Source organism: Rana temporaria, chromosome 2, assembly GCF_905171775.1.
Source record: "Rana temporaria chromosome 2, aRanTem1.1, whole genome shotgun sequence".
Classification (NCBI taxonomy): domain Eukaryota; kingdom Metazoa; phylum Chordata; class Amphibia; order Anura; family Ranidae; genus Rana; species Rana temporaria.
Genome location: NC_053490.1, coordinates 419998148 through 420016324, shown reverse-complemented (window position 1 = coordinate 420016324; position 18177 = coordinate 419998148). Strand labels below are relative to the sequence as shown.

Below are 18177 nucleotides of genomic sequence, written 5' to 3'. Positions count from 1 at the left end.
TTTTTTTTATTATTTATATTGTAGTTATTTGAGTGCTGGGTATTTTTATCGTTTTTTGGAAGTATTTAATTAGGACTGATGTTTGGTACTTGTAGCTGTGTTCAAGGCTCATGTCACTATATCAGACCCCTCTTTCATTTCATTAATGTAGTGCCTGGTAAGAAAAGAAATGACTGAAGATTTCCATTTTAGTATACCTATCAAAGCTACAGCTTTTAAAGGTGGTTAAGGATGGTAAAAAAAGTCACTCTTCGGGCTCTTATTCATTCACCCCTTTTTTTAAACATGAGTTTGATGTTTACATTATTCTTATAGTCCGTATGTTAGCGTTGAATCATAATGCAGCTGTATCTAGCACATGGATATACTGTGCTTATATGCGATACATAATTATTGTTTTATTCGCCAGCAGATTTTTCAGTTGTTCAGTAATGGTTGTAGGTATTGTATTCCAGTTTTGTATGCTGGTGCCAGTTGTGCTCTCTGCAGCTGTCTTCCATAATTTTTTTTTCTTCGGTTGTCAACGTTGTTTTTTTTTTTTTTCTCCATCCTTTTATGTGTCTGATTTTAAAATCGGAACAAGAGCTAGAGAGTAAATACAGTACTCGTACTAGATTCAGCGAACTGACTTTCCCGCCAAGTAGTATTGCACTTTGTTCTTATACTGTTCAATGGGGTATGAGGTTGGTACCATTGTTTGTAAAAAGCTGGTTTGAAAATGAAAGAATTTTAAGTTTTAGTTGAAAGGAGATCTCCACACAAATACTGCTCATCAATTCATTCCCTCTGCTCACACCTCCACCCCCCAGTCTGGGAGAGTTAGTTGATGCCCTCTTGTTTATTAACGCAGTCACCCGGCATGTCACTGGCACAATGTGTCGGACATCACCTGATTGTGTGTTCTGTGCAAGTACATCACAGATGTTTTAGACTGTGCCGCAGAATGGGGGGTGGCTTCTACAGCTTATCTTGGCTCAGAAACAGAATGCCTTAAAAGGCCAATAAAAGGTGAATATTTCACATGATCAGCTTCTACCCTGTGCTCTACCCTGCAGCCACCAGACGTGGACGTGCCCTGCAGCATGCTGTCACATAGCTGGGATGCCAATGCTTTACTGTACATTATGGGTGAAGGCCAATCAGCCCTTTCCCTTTATTTTTCCCCTGCTTGTTTATTCAAGCATCTGGTACTAAAATTAGCTGCTAACTGTTTACCCCTTTGTACTCTTTTGTAGTATATTTCTAATTGTCTCTGGAGATGTCTTGTCTTTTGCCTCTCAACAGATTATACTGCAGCAGTCAGAGGTCATTTGAAATGGTGTCTGCCTTCCCTTGCAAAGCATACTGGGAACTGTAGTCGGCTATGATTGAACTCCTTCCATGATCAGTTTTATATAACCAGGATGTCAAGTGCTGCTATATTGTGATTTAGGAGGCAAAAATGAGACGCTGTGGAAAGTCTACAGAAAAAGCATGTTTCGTGTCTTTGTACATGGAATAGAACAAATGGCTCATCTTTGAGTGCAAGAAATCCACTTTTTTTTTATATTCCGTGCTATGTGCTAATGTCTGCTACATCTGAATTATGAGTTGCAGTAAACGGTGAAACTTATGTTAGTCTTTACCTAAATTAAAATATCCCAGATCAATACCTGTTTGTCAGATGTAAAGGTGAATACATATTTCTCACAGTGAAAACCTTTTGGGGAACAAAAAACTTGGTTCTAGGAAAAATTTTCAAGGGTTACTGAATGTAAACAGCAGTCTAAAGTGAATATTTAACCTCATTTTCCAGATTTTTCCCCACCACCCACCTGCCATACTAAGTAAATTAACTCGCCAAATAGTGTTGACCTCTAGATTGATAGGTTAAAATGTTTTAAATATCATGACACTTCAGTGATCACTCCCTAAAGCACTCGCTCGTTTGACTGGTAAAGTAATGTATAAGTAATGTGTTAAATAGTGTAGTACACGTAAATATACGGCCTCGGGTTGAAGTCGTTGTACCAGGATCATGGTTGCAGCTACAACCATGATCATTGTACCGTTTTTTCTTTTGCTTGCAATTCCCTACAATTGTAGCTAAACAGCCGCTACATCGCTTTTACAGATGACTGAAGGACCCGCCCATAATGTAACATAATTTTCCGCCATTCCATGGGCGTGTACAGTTTTATAGTGTGATATATATCTATTTTACTTGGTGTAACCGTTTATCTTTTATATTTTACCAGGGCTTAATGTTCTAGTAAAAAAATGCTGAAACGGACGGGAACGTATGGCACCGCACATATGTGCGTTTTCCATTAACATTAATGTTAAAGGAAAACGTATGCGGTTGCCATACTGTTTTAAAAACGACCGCAAAACTGTGGTTGAACACGGTTTTGCGTACGTTTAAAAAACGTTTTGCCAGCAAATCGTACGCACCCGGATGCATCCGAGTGCATACGATTTGCAATGCATTGTCTATCTCTACGTTTTCCCGTCCGGGCCCGTACGTTTTCAATACTGAAATCGTATGCGGCTGACGGACGGGAAAACCGTAGTGTGAACCCAGCCTAAGAGAAATGTCAGAATTGGCCTGGGGGTCAGTTGGTTAAAAGATTTATAAAACTCTTCGAAGGTACTTTTGTAATTACAAACTAACATTGCATTAGGCATATACAACATTTGCTACCAGCATTTGTTACTGATGTTAACACCTGCCAGAGTCTACAGGCCACATGGACAATGCGGTACATGCTGTATGTGACATGGGAAATATCATAAAACAAAATGCTAAATATTAAATTCCTCCATTGTGGTTCTAGATGTACATTTTATTAATGTCAGACCTGATGTTTCTCTGTTGCAATTGAGGGACACTTAGTGGTGGTACCTCCACTAACCTGTGACTGGACAGTGAAAGCAGGAGCAGCATACTAATGATCTTATTTGATACTTTGCTCTCTTCTCCTAGCAACATGTCACCTTTTAGCACATAAGCACTGGAGCATAACTGGCTGCTTCTCCCAGTCTAATTTCTAAAGCACAGCACCTGCAAGAGGCTGATACATGCTCAGATTTAAGTATGTAAAGGCTAAATTCATATTTCACATTTGCAAATACATGCATAATTTGCAGTGGCCACGTCACGGTACCCCCGTGTACTGCAGTCCTAACTCTATAAATTAAGCGTCTCCAGGTTGGAACATTTATGTAATAATGAATAGATTGAGGGCAGGTATGCCTGTAGGGAGCCCACTCTTCTAAGGTATCTGGATGCACTGGACACCCAGCAAAAGCACAGTGGTGGCAAATGTATCCAGTACATCCCCACATCGGTGAAACAACAGTACAATCGAATGCCAGTTACCCCAACCCATGATTGGTATTTGCAGAAGGGCGATGTATGTAAAAAAAACAACAAATATAAATTCCCAGCTAGCCTGCAACATACCGAATTTCCATTAGAAGGCTGGCGCAAGAGTGAATGGACTAAGAGCGTGCTGATCAGCGCACTTGTCAATTGAGAACGGCAAGCTGTCTGCTGTGTAGCTTATTCATTCAAAAAATCCTAGTGTGTGAAGTGGCCCCCCTAATACTAACCTGAGCCTTCTCTGATCCAACAACATTGCACGAGACACTCAGCTGGCCGGGACTCTCCCTTCTGATTGGCTGAGACAGCAGCGGAGCGCCATTGGCTCCCACTGCTGTCAAGGTCGGTGAGCCAATGAGGAGAAAGAGGGGGTGGGTCAGGTCATGGCACTGTGCCTGAATTGCAACACAAAGCAGTGGCTCAGCTCGGGTGCCCCCATAGCAAGGTGCTTGCTGTGGGGGGTTCTCGACAGGGAGGAGGGGCTAGAAGTACCGAAGAGGGACCTGAGAAGAGAACCACCTGGTCTGCTCTGTGCAAAACCACTCACTGCAAAGAGGAGGCGAGTATAACATGTTTATTTTTAAGTGAAAAAACACCATGTTGCTTTCAGCTGGGCGATAAAGTCACCAAACGCAACATATTCAGTTCTATGGGACTGTGCTGGAACCGCTCCGTAACCATGTGCAATGCATATGATTGCGGTGGAGTAGTCTGCCATTTATAGGGTAATTCAGCCATTTGTAAGGTAACCTGTTGCCTCCACATCACTTGTAAAACATCTCTGTAAAGCTATCCAAGGATGTTTCACTTTTCAGAGTAGCGGCTATATGCACACTTTAAGATGGTATCTTAATTGTTCCAGAGTAATTGTGATATATAACGGATTATCATTACTTTGCTTTTATATTTGGCATATTTTCTATCTGTATCTTGTGCGTATTCCTTTGAACTGTCAATCTTCTGGATTAAAATATGGTACTGCTCCAATATTCCTTTTTTTTTTTTTTTTTTTTTTTTTAAAGTGAGTGACCAAGTAGTTCCTGCTTCAACAGATTCTATTGTTCATTTATATGTTGGTGTTCTAAGGAATAACAACATTTTTACCGGAGACAACTTTTGTAATTAAATGAACAATGGTCGCTTTCTTTAAAGATTATGTCACCAGTATGAAAGGTAATGTAAGTGCAAAGGAAATTGAATAGTTGGATTTTTTCTTGCTTATTTCTCAATTTACTTCAGCATTTATTTTTTAGTGGACTAGCATTTGAATTGATGTGTGGTTTGTATTTCCTGTTTAGCGCCTGTTATTTGCATAACGAGAAAATCAGTGCTGTTACAGTATGCTGTCCTTGAATTATTATTGTGTTTTTTTTTTTTTTACGATTCATATCCTTTACTGGCACCAAGTAAGGCCCATTTTATGAGTGCAGGATAGATTCCTTCTTGCGTTTTTTTTTTTTTTTTATGTCCTTAACAGCTGGTCCGGATAACAAGGCAGAACCTCTTGGATAAGCCCAGCAACCTTTCTCTGTTACACAGGGCATGCCAAGCATGTATGATAGATTATCATAAAGTTCTTTCTATTGGTGGAGATTTGTTTCGCCCATGCCCTTTCTACTTCTGACACAAATGAAAGCTATACCCTCTTCACAACTGTTGCAGCCTTCCTTTTTTCCTTTTTAATTTTTATTTATAGCTTTCATTGTTTTCAGTATTTCTTCTCACTTCGAGTTAAAGAACCGGTTTTAGCAAACACTCTTGATTGTCTTCAATAATTTCTGTTATGAATGTGCTGTGATAAAGATTTTATTGAAGAACTAACTTTATAGTGTGCTTAATAGCTAGGCTCACTTTGCAAGCAAGTAAAATATGATGTACAGTGACACCTTTTTTTGAACAGTGCCTTTTATCTAGAGATCTTAGCAAACAGGCACAGCTACTGTGCCATTTTACTTATTGTATTTCATAAAGAAAACTCAAAACAGATTATCTGATGTCTTTACTTTGAAGACTTCTAACCATTCTTAAACTTTTTTTTGCATAGAAGATTTCAAACCCTAGTCACCGTCTGTGTGTGTCTAATGCTTCATGGTACAGTGAGACCGTTATTTTACTAACCTTTATTTTGCAGTAATATTACCTATTTTTTGCCCCTGCTGTAATTTTGTGTGTACTGCTTTAGAAGGATAAAAAAAAAAAAAAACACATAACTTTGTTCTCCAACAAAGCTATGTGATCAGCACATATGATTGCATGGTTTTGTTAGAAAACAAAGGATTGGGGTTATCATTAGGGGGACTAGTGATCCTCAATATAGAATATTTTATGCCTAGCTTTCAAGGGTCCATTTTATGCCACAGGAGCAGGTCTAGGGTAAATTCGTTAACCACTCATAAGCCAGTTAAAGCCCCTGACCTGGCACCCTTAAAGACCACCTTCATTTAGCTTCATTTAGCTTTCCATGGATCCCCTGAAATTTGTCAATAAGCAAATAATTTAATCTCCAGTTGTTACTTACCCAGGGTAGGTTACCAATCATGGTGTCAAACAGTTTTGGGGTTAAATCCTCACCATACAACCAACAATGCATGGGAAAAATATAATATTCCCTCAAACTCTGAACAGCAAGTAATAACAATATTTTTAGTAGAGAATGTGAAATCTCTTGAAATAGGCTTATGACTGACAAGTGTGAAACCTTGCCTATTACTGGTGAGGTTTAAACCTTTTGAAGTTGTTACTTAATCACACAGTACCAGAAGATAGGACTTGTATTCATAGACTGAGTTGTATGCTTCCACTTTCAGGTGGATGGATACCAGCAAAAGCTAATCAGGAAATGCACCCCACTCATATAATCACACCATGAGACTTCAGTTATTTTTGGTAATGTTCTCCAGTGATGGACCTTTTTTTTTCCTCTGAAGAAGTCTATACCATTTATTCACCATTTCTTTACTACTTCAATTGACACTTCTATCAAGAGCCAACCGCTTATTGCCTTAGCAGTCGCTATCCGTTTACAGATTGCCATCAATGCACACCTTGGCAACTGTACTCTGATCCCACAGCAGTCCCCCGAAGACCTATTCAGGGTATGCCCACTGTAACAAGAACATGCAGCAGCATGGATTCTGCAACACCATGTTTCCTTGTAATTGTGACAGTGTTCTGTTACACGTCGGGGGTTATTTTACTCTGTTGTTACCCCATCTGTAAATACCTCCACTATGTTGTTGGTTGTTATGGTTTACCTTTTTGGCAGGTTTTTCACACACAATATTGCTATTTGGGTGGTGACCTAGTTACAAATGCATTTTGGCTGTTAATGAGAATTCAAGAATCATGGCTGCATGCTACTTGCATCTTCAGAGACGCAGGACATTGGTGCCTGAGGTATCCTTTCCTGGACAAGCAAATACCCTCTCATTCCTCATCTATTTTGTGAGTATCTCACAGGGGATCCTCTCACTTGGCAATGGCTGAGGGGAGAAAAAAATATCGCTCATGGTACAGACGACGCAAAGTGCTTGGGGTTAATAGCTGTTCCCCTACCCCGAAGCAAGATTTTATGACACTGCTTCCTTCCTTTAATTCATACTCTTGTGAGTCTTCTACCTACAAAGAACAACCTAAGCCTACTAATTCCACAACTACTACCTCCTAAAGTTTTGCTGGGTGATGAGCTTCTGCCACAAAGTGTTGTAAAGGAGAAGTGGGGGCCAAAGCTGAATGACGAAAGTGAAGCTTCCCAGCCGTTAGCTTGGTGTCTCATCACACAGCGCAAGCAAAAGAATGTTACATCAGTTCCACTTTTAAACTTATCACTTTCACACCTGCAAATCATATGTTTCCATATTTTTGTCCAGACCCTGTATCATTTCGCCTTTGTAGAAATTAGTAAGACCTCATCTAGAATAAGCAGTTCAGTTTTGGGAACCAGTTCACAAAAAGAATATCTGGGTACTGGAGAAAGGTGCAGAGAAAGGCAACCAAACTGACGAGAGGCACGGAGGAGCTCTGCTATGAGGAAAGATTGGAGGAACTGAATTTATTCTCAAGAAGCAGAGATTAAGGGAGATATGATCAATATAAATACGCAAGTGGTCCCTACAGTCAACTTGGTGTTTGCATTATTCACTTTAACCACTAGCCTACTGCCCGCTGTCAAATGACGGCGGGACGATAAGCCTCTCGTTCTGGGAGGGCGTCATGACGTCTTCGCCTTCCCAAGCGCACACGCCACGTTACTGGGAACCCGACACGCATGCCCGGCGGCCGAGATGTCCCATGGGCACCCGCGATTGCCCAGTAACTGAGTAGGACCGTGGATTTGTGTGTTTAAACACACAGATCCATGTCCTGTCAGGGAGAGGAGACCAATTGTGTGTCCCTTGTACATAGGGACACCGATCTGTCTCCTCCCCCTACAGTTACTCACTAGGGTACACATTTAACCCCTTGATCGCCCCCTAGTCACGATAAAAATCACTGATCGCCGCCATTACTAGTAAAAATAAAAATGCTATAAATCTATCCCCTATTTTGTAGCCGCTCTAACTTTATATGCTTGTGTGTGTGTGTGTGTGTGTGTGTGTGTGTGTGTGTGTGTGTGTGTGTATATGTGTATATGTGTGTATATATATATATTGTATTATGTGTGTGTGTGTGTGTGTATATATATATATATATATATATATATATATATATATATATATATATATATATATATAATTTTGGGGGATATTTATTATAGCAAAAAGTAAAAAATATTGCTTTTTTTTTTTTTTTTTAATTGTTGCTGTTTTGTTTACAGCACAAAAAATAAAAACCGCAGAGGTGATCAAAACCCACTAAAAGAAAGCTCTATTTGTGGGGAAAAAATGGCTTGGGCAGGAAGGGGGTGAAAGTGCCCAGTATTGAGGTGGTTAAGGTCGTCACAGAGGACAAAGGGGCACGTTTTGTCTATCGAAAGAGGTTTAACCTCCAAATACGGAAAGGTTTCTTCATTGTAAGAGCTGTAGAATAGACTCCCTCAAGAGCTAGTTCTGGCCAACTTTGAAGATTGTTTGAAAAAAGCCTGCATTATTTCTTAAATGTACAAAATATAACTGGATACTAAAATGTATAGGTAAAGTTGATGCCGGAAATATTCAATTGTCCCTTGGGGGTGACCAGGAAGGATTTTTTCCCCAACTGGAGAAAATTTGTTCATGTTGTGTGTTTTTTTTTTTTATAATTTATTTTGCCTTCCTCTGGATCAACTGTTTAAATTGTATATACACTGCAAAATTAAAGGAACACTTTGAAAACCTCAGATCTCATAGGGTAAAAATCTCATGCTGGATATCTATATTGATATCGACTGGGTAATGTGTTCGGAATGAAAGGATGGCACATCATTTGATGGAAATGAAAATTATCCACCTACAGAGGTCTGAATTCAATGACACCCCGAAAATCAAAGTGAAACAATTATGCAGCAAGCTAGTCCATTTTGCTGAAATTCCATTGCAACAATTTAAAATGGTCCTTAGTAGTAGTTTGTATGGCCCCCAAGTGCTTGTATGCATGCCTGACAACATCAGGGCATGCTCCTAATGAGATGATGGATAGTGTCCTGGGGTATTTCCTCCCAGGATTGGACCAGAGCATCACTGACCTGCTGAACAGACTGAGGTGCAACCTGGCGGCACCGGATGGACCAAAACATAATGTCCCAGAGGTGTTCTTTTGGATTTAGGTCAGGTGAGCGTGGGGGCCATTCAATGGTATCAATTTCTTCATCCTCCAGGAATGAGGCCAGGCATAGTCGTGCACCAGGAGAAACCCAGGAGCCACTGCACCAGCGTAGGGTCTGACAATGGGTCCAAGGATTTCATCCTGATACCTAATGGCTGTCAGACTGCCATTGTGTAGCCTGTAGATGTTTGTGCATCCCTCCATGGATATGCCTCCCCAGACCATCACGGTCATGCTGAACAATGTTACAGGCAGCATAAAGTTCTCCGCGGCTTCTCCAGACCCTTTCACGTCTGTCACATATGCTAAGGGTGAACCTGCTCTCATCTGTGAAAAGCATGGGGCACCAGTGGCGGACCTGCCAATTCTGGTGTTCAATGGAAAATGCCAATCAAGCTCAACAGTGTCCAGCAGTGAGCACAGAGCACACTAGAGGACATCGGCCCTCAGGCCACCACCATGAAGTCTGTTACTGATTGTTTGGTCAGAGACATTCACACCAGTGGCCTGCTGGAGGTAATTTTGTAGGGCTCTGGCAGTGCTCATCCTGTTCCTCCTTGCACAAAGGAGCAGATACCGGTCCCGCTGAAGGGTTAAGGACCTTCTACGGCTCTGTCCAGCTCTCCTAGAGTAACTTCCTGTCTCCTGGAATCTCCTCCATTCTCTTGAGACTGCTGGGAGACACGGCAAACACGTATTGATGTGCCATCCTGGAGGATTTGGACTGCCTGTGCAACCTTTATAGGGTCCAAGTATCGCATTGTGCTACCAGTAGTGACACTGACTCTAGCCAAATGCAAAACTAGTGAAAAACGGTCAGAAAAGATAAGTAGGGGAAACAATTTTGGACACCTCCACCTGAAAAAACATTCCTGTTTTTGGAGGTCATCTCATTGTTGCCCATCTAGTGCACCTGTTGTTAATCCGTTTCAGCTGCTTTGCTGTTAATTATTATTATTATTATACAGGATTTATATAGCGCCAACAGTTTACGCAGCGCTTTACAACATCAGGGAAGACATTATAGTTACAATACAATTTAATACAGGAATGATCAGAGGGCCCTGCTCGTTAGAGCTCACAATCTAGAAGGGAGGGTGAAGTGGATCAGAGGGTAGTAGATGGGGGTGATCAGGTGGGCAAAGTTAAAATACAGTTGTTAGGTGTGGGTAGGATAGGCTTCTCTGAAGAGGAGGGTTTTCAGGGATCCTCGAAAAGCTAAAAGAGAAGGAGATAGACGGATAGTTTGGGGTAAGGAGTTCCATAGGCTTGGAGAGGCTCTGGAAAAGTCCTGTAGACGAGCATGGGAGGAGGTGATGAGAGAGCTAGAGAGCAGGAGGTCTTGAGAAGAACGAAGAGAGCGATTAGGTTGGTATTTGGAGACTAGGTCAGTGATGTAGCAGGGGGCAGAATTGTGGATGGCTTTGAAGGTCATAGTTAGTATTTTGAATTTAATTCGTTGGGCAAGCGGAAGCCAGTGGAGGGATTGACATAGAGGAGTAGCAGAGACAGAGCGGTTGGTAAGGTGGATAAGTCTGGCTGCAGCATTCATGATGGATTGAAGGGGGGTTAGAGTATGCAGCGGTAAGCCAATGAGAAGGGAATTGCAGTAATCAAGGCGAGAGATGACCAGGGAGTGAATTAAGAGCTTTGTGGCGTCATTGGTTAGAAAGGGGCGTATTTTGGAGATGTTGCGGAGGTTGAGGCGGCAAGATTTGGACAGTGATTGAACATGAGGCTTAAAGGACAGTTCAGAGTCCAGGACTACTCCTAGGACCTTGACATGTGGGGATGGGCTGATAGTTGTGCCATCAATTTTGACAGAAAGATCAGGGGAAGAGGCACGTGGGGGAGGAAAAATGATAAGTTCGGTTTTGGATAGGTTGAGTTTGAGGAAGTGACGTGACATCCAAAGTGATATATCTGATAGTAAATTAGTGATACGTGAGGAAAATGAAGGAGTGAGTTGAGGGGCAGAGAAATAGATTTGAGTGTCATCAGCGTAAAGATGGTATTGGAAGCTGTGGGAGGCTATCAGCTGACCCAGGGAGGAGGTGTAGATTGAAAATAGGAGGGGTCCAAGAACAGAACCTTGGGGGACCCCAACAGAGAATGGTAGAGGAGAGGAGGAAGTAGAGTTGTAAGTAACGCTGAAGGTGCGGTTGGATAAGTAGGTAGAGAACCAGCGAAGAGTAAAGTCACAGAGACCAAAGGTGTGGAGTTTTTTGAGGAGGAGTGGGTGGTCAACCGTGTCGAAGGCGGCAGAGAGGTCCAGGAGTAGGAGCACAGAATAGTGTCCTTTAGTTTTGGCCATTAGTATATCGTTTGTTAGTTTTAGGAGAGCAGTTTCAGTGGAATGTTGTGGACGAAATCCAGACTGAAGGGGATCAAGAAGGTTATTGTCAGCAAGGTGTATGCTCAGTTGGTTGTAGACTAGACGTTCAAGGAGTTTGGATAAAAAGGGGAGCAAGGAGATGGGGCGTAGGTTGTCTAGATTGGATGGGTCCAGTGAGGGCTTTTTAAGTATGGGGCTGACTAGTGCATGTTTCAAAGAGTTAGGGAAGATGCCAGAAGAGAGGGAGAGATTGAAGATGTGGGTAAGAGAGTGTAGAATAGAGCAAGAGGGTGAACGTAGCATTTGTGAGGGAACAGGATCTAGAGCGCAGGTGGTAAGATGGACATTAGTTAGTAATTTAGCGACCTCCTCTGTAGTGGTGGGGTTGAACGAGGGAAGTAGTGACTGTACCTGTGTGCATGAGGTGTGAGGTGTGGAGGATGTCTGAACAGTAGAGATCTCCTTGCGAATTGTATCAATCTTCTGTTTGAAGTGATTGGCAATCTCCTGGGCGTTGATTGAGTTAGTGGGTGGAGGCAATGGAGGACGAAGCAGGGAGTTGAAGGTAGAGAAGAGTTGACGGGGACGGGATGATAAGTTTTTAATGAGGGTGATGAAGTAGGTCTGTTTGGCAGCGAGGAGGCTGGAATTGTATTTTTGGAGGGCAGATTTATACTGGACGAAGTCTTCCTGGGACTTAGTCTTGCGCCACTGGCGCTCGAGAGCACGGTTGTGTTTTTTCAGACTTCTAGTATCATCAGTTTGCCAGGGTTGAAGGGGGCGGGGCCTTATTCTGCGTGTGGTGAGGGGGGCCAGTCTGTCCAGTGATGCTAGAAGTGAAGTGTTGTAGACAGAAGTAGCTAGGTCAGTGCAGGACAGGGGTGCAATTTTGTCATAGAGGTGGTCAGTTGCAGAGTGTAGAAGAGAAGGGTTGATATGCTGAAGGTTTCTACGAGTGACTGTTAGGTATTTGGAGGGAGAGGAGACGGAGGAGAGGGAGAGCGTGAAATTAATAAGGTGGTGATCAGAGAGGGGGTAAGGATCGATGGAGAGGTTGCATGGAGTGCATAGGTGGGAAAAGACAAGGTCAAGGGTATTGCCTTCAGAGTGAGTAGGAGCATGTATCCATTGCTTCAGGTCAAAAGAGGAGGTTAGACTGAGAAGTTTGGAAGTTGCAGGAGTGTTAGCATTTGTAGGAATGTTGAAGTCGCCAAGAATGATTGTGGGGATTTCAGAAGAGAGAAAGTAGGGTAGCCAGGCAGAGAAGTCATCAAGAAAGGAGGATACTGGACCGGGGGGGCGGTAGATCACAGCTATCCTTAGAGAAACTGGGGAGAAGAGACGAACGCAATGCGCCTCAAATGAGGAGAGTGACAGAGAGGGAGGTGGGTGAAGTACCTGAAAGGTGCTATGTGGGGCTAAAAGGATTCCAACACCCCCTCCTTTGCGTCCACTGAGTCTGGGGGAGTGAGTCCAAAGAAGACCACCGTGGGATAGAGCAGCAGAAGACGCAGTGTCGGATTCGTGGAGCCAGGTTTAAGTAATGGCGAGTAGATTAAATGAGTTTGCGATAAAGAGATCGTGGAGGGACATGAGTTTGTTACAGATGGAGCGAGCGTTCAGAATGGCGCAGGAGAAAGGGAGTCTGGTCATGGGAAGAAGAGAAATGGGAACCAGATTGTGTGCATTGCGACTGCACCCAGAGCGTGTAGGGTAATGTGTGCGTTGAGCACGGTTTGATGAAGGAGGCCCAGGGTTTGGGGAGATATCACCAGAGGATAGGAGAAGCAGGAGGGTGAGGGAGGTAATGTGGGAATGCGATTTATATGAGTGGACCTGCCCCAGTGATTTGGAGCATTGGGCGTTTGACTTTAGAATTAGCATGAGTTGGTGAGTGCAGTAATAAGGAGAGGACAGAAGTGAGGGTGATATATAGAGGGTGTAGGGTGGACCAGAGGGGTGACTGGAAGAAAGTTTGAGGATAGAAAACCCAACTGTCAGAAGGAGTGGTAGAGAGTGCATTTTCGAAGGGGAGGAATGTGAATTCCTCCAAAAAAAAAAAAAAAATTATACCTGTATCATGAACAGCAAACTAAAGATTTGTTTTGCTTTGTGCAATCGCTGAAGTGCTGAGGCCGAAGTGCTTCCACTTATAGAAAAGCCCCACTTGAAGAATAGCCCCAGATGCAAGGAGCCCCCTGCATATGCTTCCCCCCAAAAGGAAGCTTACATTTATACTGCTGGATATAGGGGGTGGGTGCTTTCAATTAACTAATCAGGAGGCAATAAGGTATGCTGTTCAACAGGGCAGAATTCTTAGTTCAGAAACAGAACAGCAAGAGGACAATAAAATTAATGGCCCATGATTTGGGTAAGCCAAGGAAGATAATAAAACATTGTAAGGTGGACAGGGCTACAGAGGGTTAAGCAAAGATAACATGCCAGTATTATCAAATGGACATAAGCAATGCAGACAGCAATGATTCAATTCTAGGTGGATGTCAGTCAGCTGCAAACACATACCAGCAATTTAGACTATGGGGAATTAAACACGTTCAGTTTTCAATTCTGGGTGGATGTCAGTCAGCTGCAAACACATACCTGTGAAGAGAGAGAAGAATCTTCAGACAAGTGCTGAGGCCGAAGTGCTTCCACTTATAGAAAAGCCCCACTTGAAGAATAGCCCCAGATGCAAGGAGCCCCCTGCATATGCTTCCCCCCAAAAGGAAGCTTACATTTATACTGCTGGATATAGGGGGTGGGTGCTTTCAATTAACTAATCAGGAGGCAATAAGGTATGCTGTTCAACAGGGCAGAATTCTTAGTTCAGAAACAGAACAGCAAGAGGACAATAAAATTAATGGCCCATGATTTGGGTAAGCCAAGGAAGATAATAAAACATTGTAAGGTGGACAGGGCTACAGAGGGTTAAGCAAAGATAACATGCCAGTATTATCAAATGGACATAAGCAATGCAGACAGCAATGATTCAATTCTAGGTGGATGTCAGTCAGCTGCAAACACATACCAGCAATTTAGACTATGGGGAATTAAACACGTTCAGTTTTCAATTCTGGGTGGATGTCAGTCAGCTGCAAACACATACCTGTGAAGAGAGAGAAGAATCTTCAGACAAGTGCTGAGGCCGAAGTGCTTCCACTTATAGAAAAGCCCCACTTGAAGAATAGCCCCAGATGCAAGGAGCCCCCTGCATATGCTTCCCCCCAAAAGGAAGCTTACATTTATACTGCTGGATATAGGGGGTGGGTGCTTTCAATTAACTAATCAGGAGGCAATAAGGTATGCTGTTCAACAGGGCAGAATTCTTAGTTCAGAAACAGAACAGCAAGAGGACAATAAAATTAATGGCCCATGATTTGGGTAAGCCAAGGAAGATAATAAAACATTGTAAGGTGGACAGGGCTACAGAGGGTTAAGCAAAGATAACATGCCAGTATTATCAAATGGACATAAGCAATGCAGACAGCAATGATTCAATTCTAGGTGGATGTCAGTCAGCTGCAAACACATACCAGCAATTTAGACTATGGGGAATTAAACACGTTCAGTTTTCAATTCTGGGTGGATGTCAGTCAGCTGCAAACACATACCAGCAATTTAGACTATGGGGAATTAAACACGTTCAGTTTTCAATTCTGGGTGGATGTCAGTCAGCTGCAAACACATACCAGCAATTTAGACTATGGGGAATTAAACACGTTCAGTTTTCAATTCTGGGTGGATGTCAGTCAGCTGCAAACACATACCTGTGAAGAGAGAGAAGAATCTTCAGACAAGTGCTGAGGCCGAAGTGCTTCCACTTATAGAAAAGCCCCACTTGAAGAATAGCCCCAGATGCAAGGAGCCCCCTGCATATGCTTCCCCCCAAAATTGAAATTAACAACCCCCTCTGTATACACCCTCCCACTCTGCTTTTTTTTTCATTGTGTATGTTTACAAAGAAATTAAAGTGTATTCTCATTTCTGAAAGCTGAATATGACATTAACATTCTCTTCAGTGAGCGTCATTCCTTCTCTCTGCAATTGTAAATCATTTTACAAGTATTGACTTTAAGAAGCTTCCATTCCAGGCTGCCATGTTATGATAGTTTGGTATTGAAATGAAATGGAGTTAATTGAAACAATAGCAACTATTTTAATGGTGACATGTCAAGTGTGTCATGTGACTGTCATCAAAGCAGGTCCAGCATGCCAAGGATTCATAGTTGGGCTTTCTACACTGCACCAGTTGTTCGGCTATGAAGGTCATGCTAGCTTTATCTTCCCACTCCCCCCTTCCTGGAATAGAACATATAGATAGCACTTACTAACTGCATTTTTTTTAAATTCTTGTCAAGTCTGTTACAAGACGAAAATTATTTCTGCACATTATTGTAACGTAACTACATGTTAATTAGCAGCACAGTATTTTCACACTAAGTAAAAGATGTCAAGGATTTTATAATAATGCTTTTGTGACTTTTTTATTTTGTCCCGTTGACACTGGCCAATCAGTGCACACTAAAATCAGCTTCTGTATAATTCTATTTTTGTATCTTATAAAACCAACAAGAATTCTACTGTAACCAGTAAAAAGTATGATGGTGGAGTTGTCTTTTAGTGCCAAGTTTTACATCTATTGGGTAATGAAGTGACAGGATCTTTTTTTGTGTATTGCAGAAAATATTCCTAATGACACCTAGGGGGTCCCTTAAACAAATAGCTACATCTTTATGATGAGCTTGAATGTGAAGGTGTAGTCTTTACAGTATACAGCTAATTCTGAAAGGTTGCTCCATGATATCTAATCAGTGAGACTGTAGGTAAAATCTAGTAGTGATAACCAGGCCCGGCCTGGCCATAGGGCAAACCGGGCATATGCCCAGTGGGCCGCGGCGGCCCGCGGCAGCATGTCACATCTCCCCAGGGGTGTACCTAGGGTTGCCACCTGTGCGGTTTTCACCCAGACATTCTGGGTTTTGACACATTGCTGTTAGTAGGGAGGGGAGGTGGGGGAAGTGTCATTCAGAGGGAGGTAGGATGAGCTGCTGGATAATGAAGGGTGGGTGAGAATTGAGGGGTTTGTGTGGGTGGTGCTTTTCTATACTGTGTAAGCGCTTCAGCCTATAAGACACTTGCTTGCAGCATATTCTCTCCAGTGTCTCCACACTGCACCTCTCCGCACAGAGCAGCTCCGCCTTCCATCTCCACCCCCGACTTCGGCTCCCGCGTCTTACCTTTAGCCATGCTGCTCCTGTTTGCTAGACTGCGCCTCTCATCTTCTGCACCTCTGTGCAAAGCAGCTCAGAGTCCACGTCCCAACATCTGGCTCTCATGTCTTTCCTTCAGCCATGCTGGTTCTGTCAAGCTTGCAAGGTAAGAGTCCCCTCCCCTGGCTGCTCTTGGGCAGCTCCAGCCCAGTAGCCAGAACTATATACACTGACTCTTCTACACAGTGCCCAGTCAGTGTATAGTATAGTGTGTCCTACAGTCACTCTGCCTCCTCTGTCAACTCTGCCCCCTCCTGTCACACTCTGTCTCCCTCCTGTCACACTCTGTCTCCCTCCTGTCACACTCTCCCTCCTGTCACACTCTGTCTCCCTCCTGTCACACTCTGTCTCCCTCCTGTCACACTCTGTCTCCCTCCTGTCACACTCTGTCTCCCTCCTGTCACACTCTGTCTCCCTCCTCTTCCACACTCTGCCCCCTCCTCTTCCACACTCTGCCCCCTCCTCTTCCACACTCTGCCCCCTCCTCTTCCACACTCTGCCCCCTCCTCTTCCACACTCTGCCCCCTCCTGTCACACTCTGCTCCTGATGTAAAGAAGACTACTAATGTAAAGGGAGATTTGAAAGAGGGACTCTTGATTTAAGGAGGGCTCCTGATGTAAAGGGACCCTTGATATTAGAGGAGTTACTGATATAAAGGGTCCCTGCTGATGTGAGGGAGAACTCTGATGTGAAGGGGGGAGCTCCTGATGTAAAGGGGGACTCTTGCCTAATAAGGGGACCATTGATGCTCAGTACAGAGCTCCTGAATGTAAATGGTGACTCCTGATGTATAGGGGAATCCTAATGTGAATGGGGACTCCAGTTGTAAGGTGGGGGATACTGATGTAATTGTGGATCGTGATGTAAATTGGGAAACCTGATGTGATGAGTCGACTCCTAATCTAAAGGGGACTTTGATGTGAAAGGAGGGACTCTTATCTATCCATCTATCTACCTTCCTTCCTTTCTATCTTTATCGTTCTATCTATATCTATCTTTCTTTGTCCCCCCCCCCCCTCTGTTACTTAAACAAACAAGTAAAGTCAGAACTCCGAATCCAGATACTTATCCTGGGCTTATAGACTCCAATCTAGATACTACAACTGTAGTCTAAAATGTCTCATGACCGCTATTCATATAATATGTGGTGCCATGATTGAAGGGTATATCCAGAAAAACCTCACAAGCCACACGTTTCTAAAGCACACAGAAGTATGTTTGCTATGCTTACAAAATCCAAATAAACTACATGCAATATGGGCGTTTAGAAATCCTAACCCAATACTTTCTGGTGTAGAGAAAAAGGGCTGTAGCTGTTCATTATTAGATTTAATCTTTATGGCCTTTTTTCCTTTTCTAGTGCAGTCGGTCTCATTTCCCTTCAGTCGAGTACAATTTTATGCCAGCTAGCATAAACCCTAGACCCCTTTCACACTGGGCGTTTTTCAGGCATTTAAGCGCTAAA

The 18177-nt window shown here is 42.9% G+C and overlaps 1 protein-coding gene and 1 long non-coding RNA gene across 3 annotated transcripts in view; both read left to right on the top strand.

Annotated features, from left to right (window-relative positions):
- The window catches only part of POLA1 (DNA polymerase alpha 1, catalytic subunit), a 481679-nt gene that overhangs the window by 107507 nt on the left and 355995 nt on the right, over positions 1-18177 (top strand). The window lies entirely within an intron of this gene.
- Positions 13974-15022, top strand: LOC120927494. Its single transcript, XR_005747094.1, has 3 exons — positions 13974-14013; positions 14441-14518; positions 14946-15022. It is a non-coding gene; the product is annotated as an uncharacterized LOC120927494 (long non-coding RNA).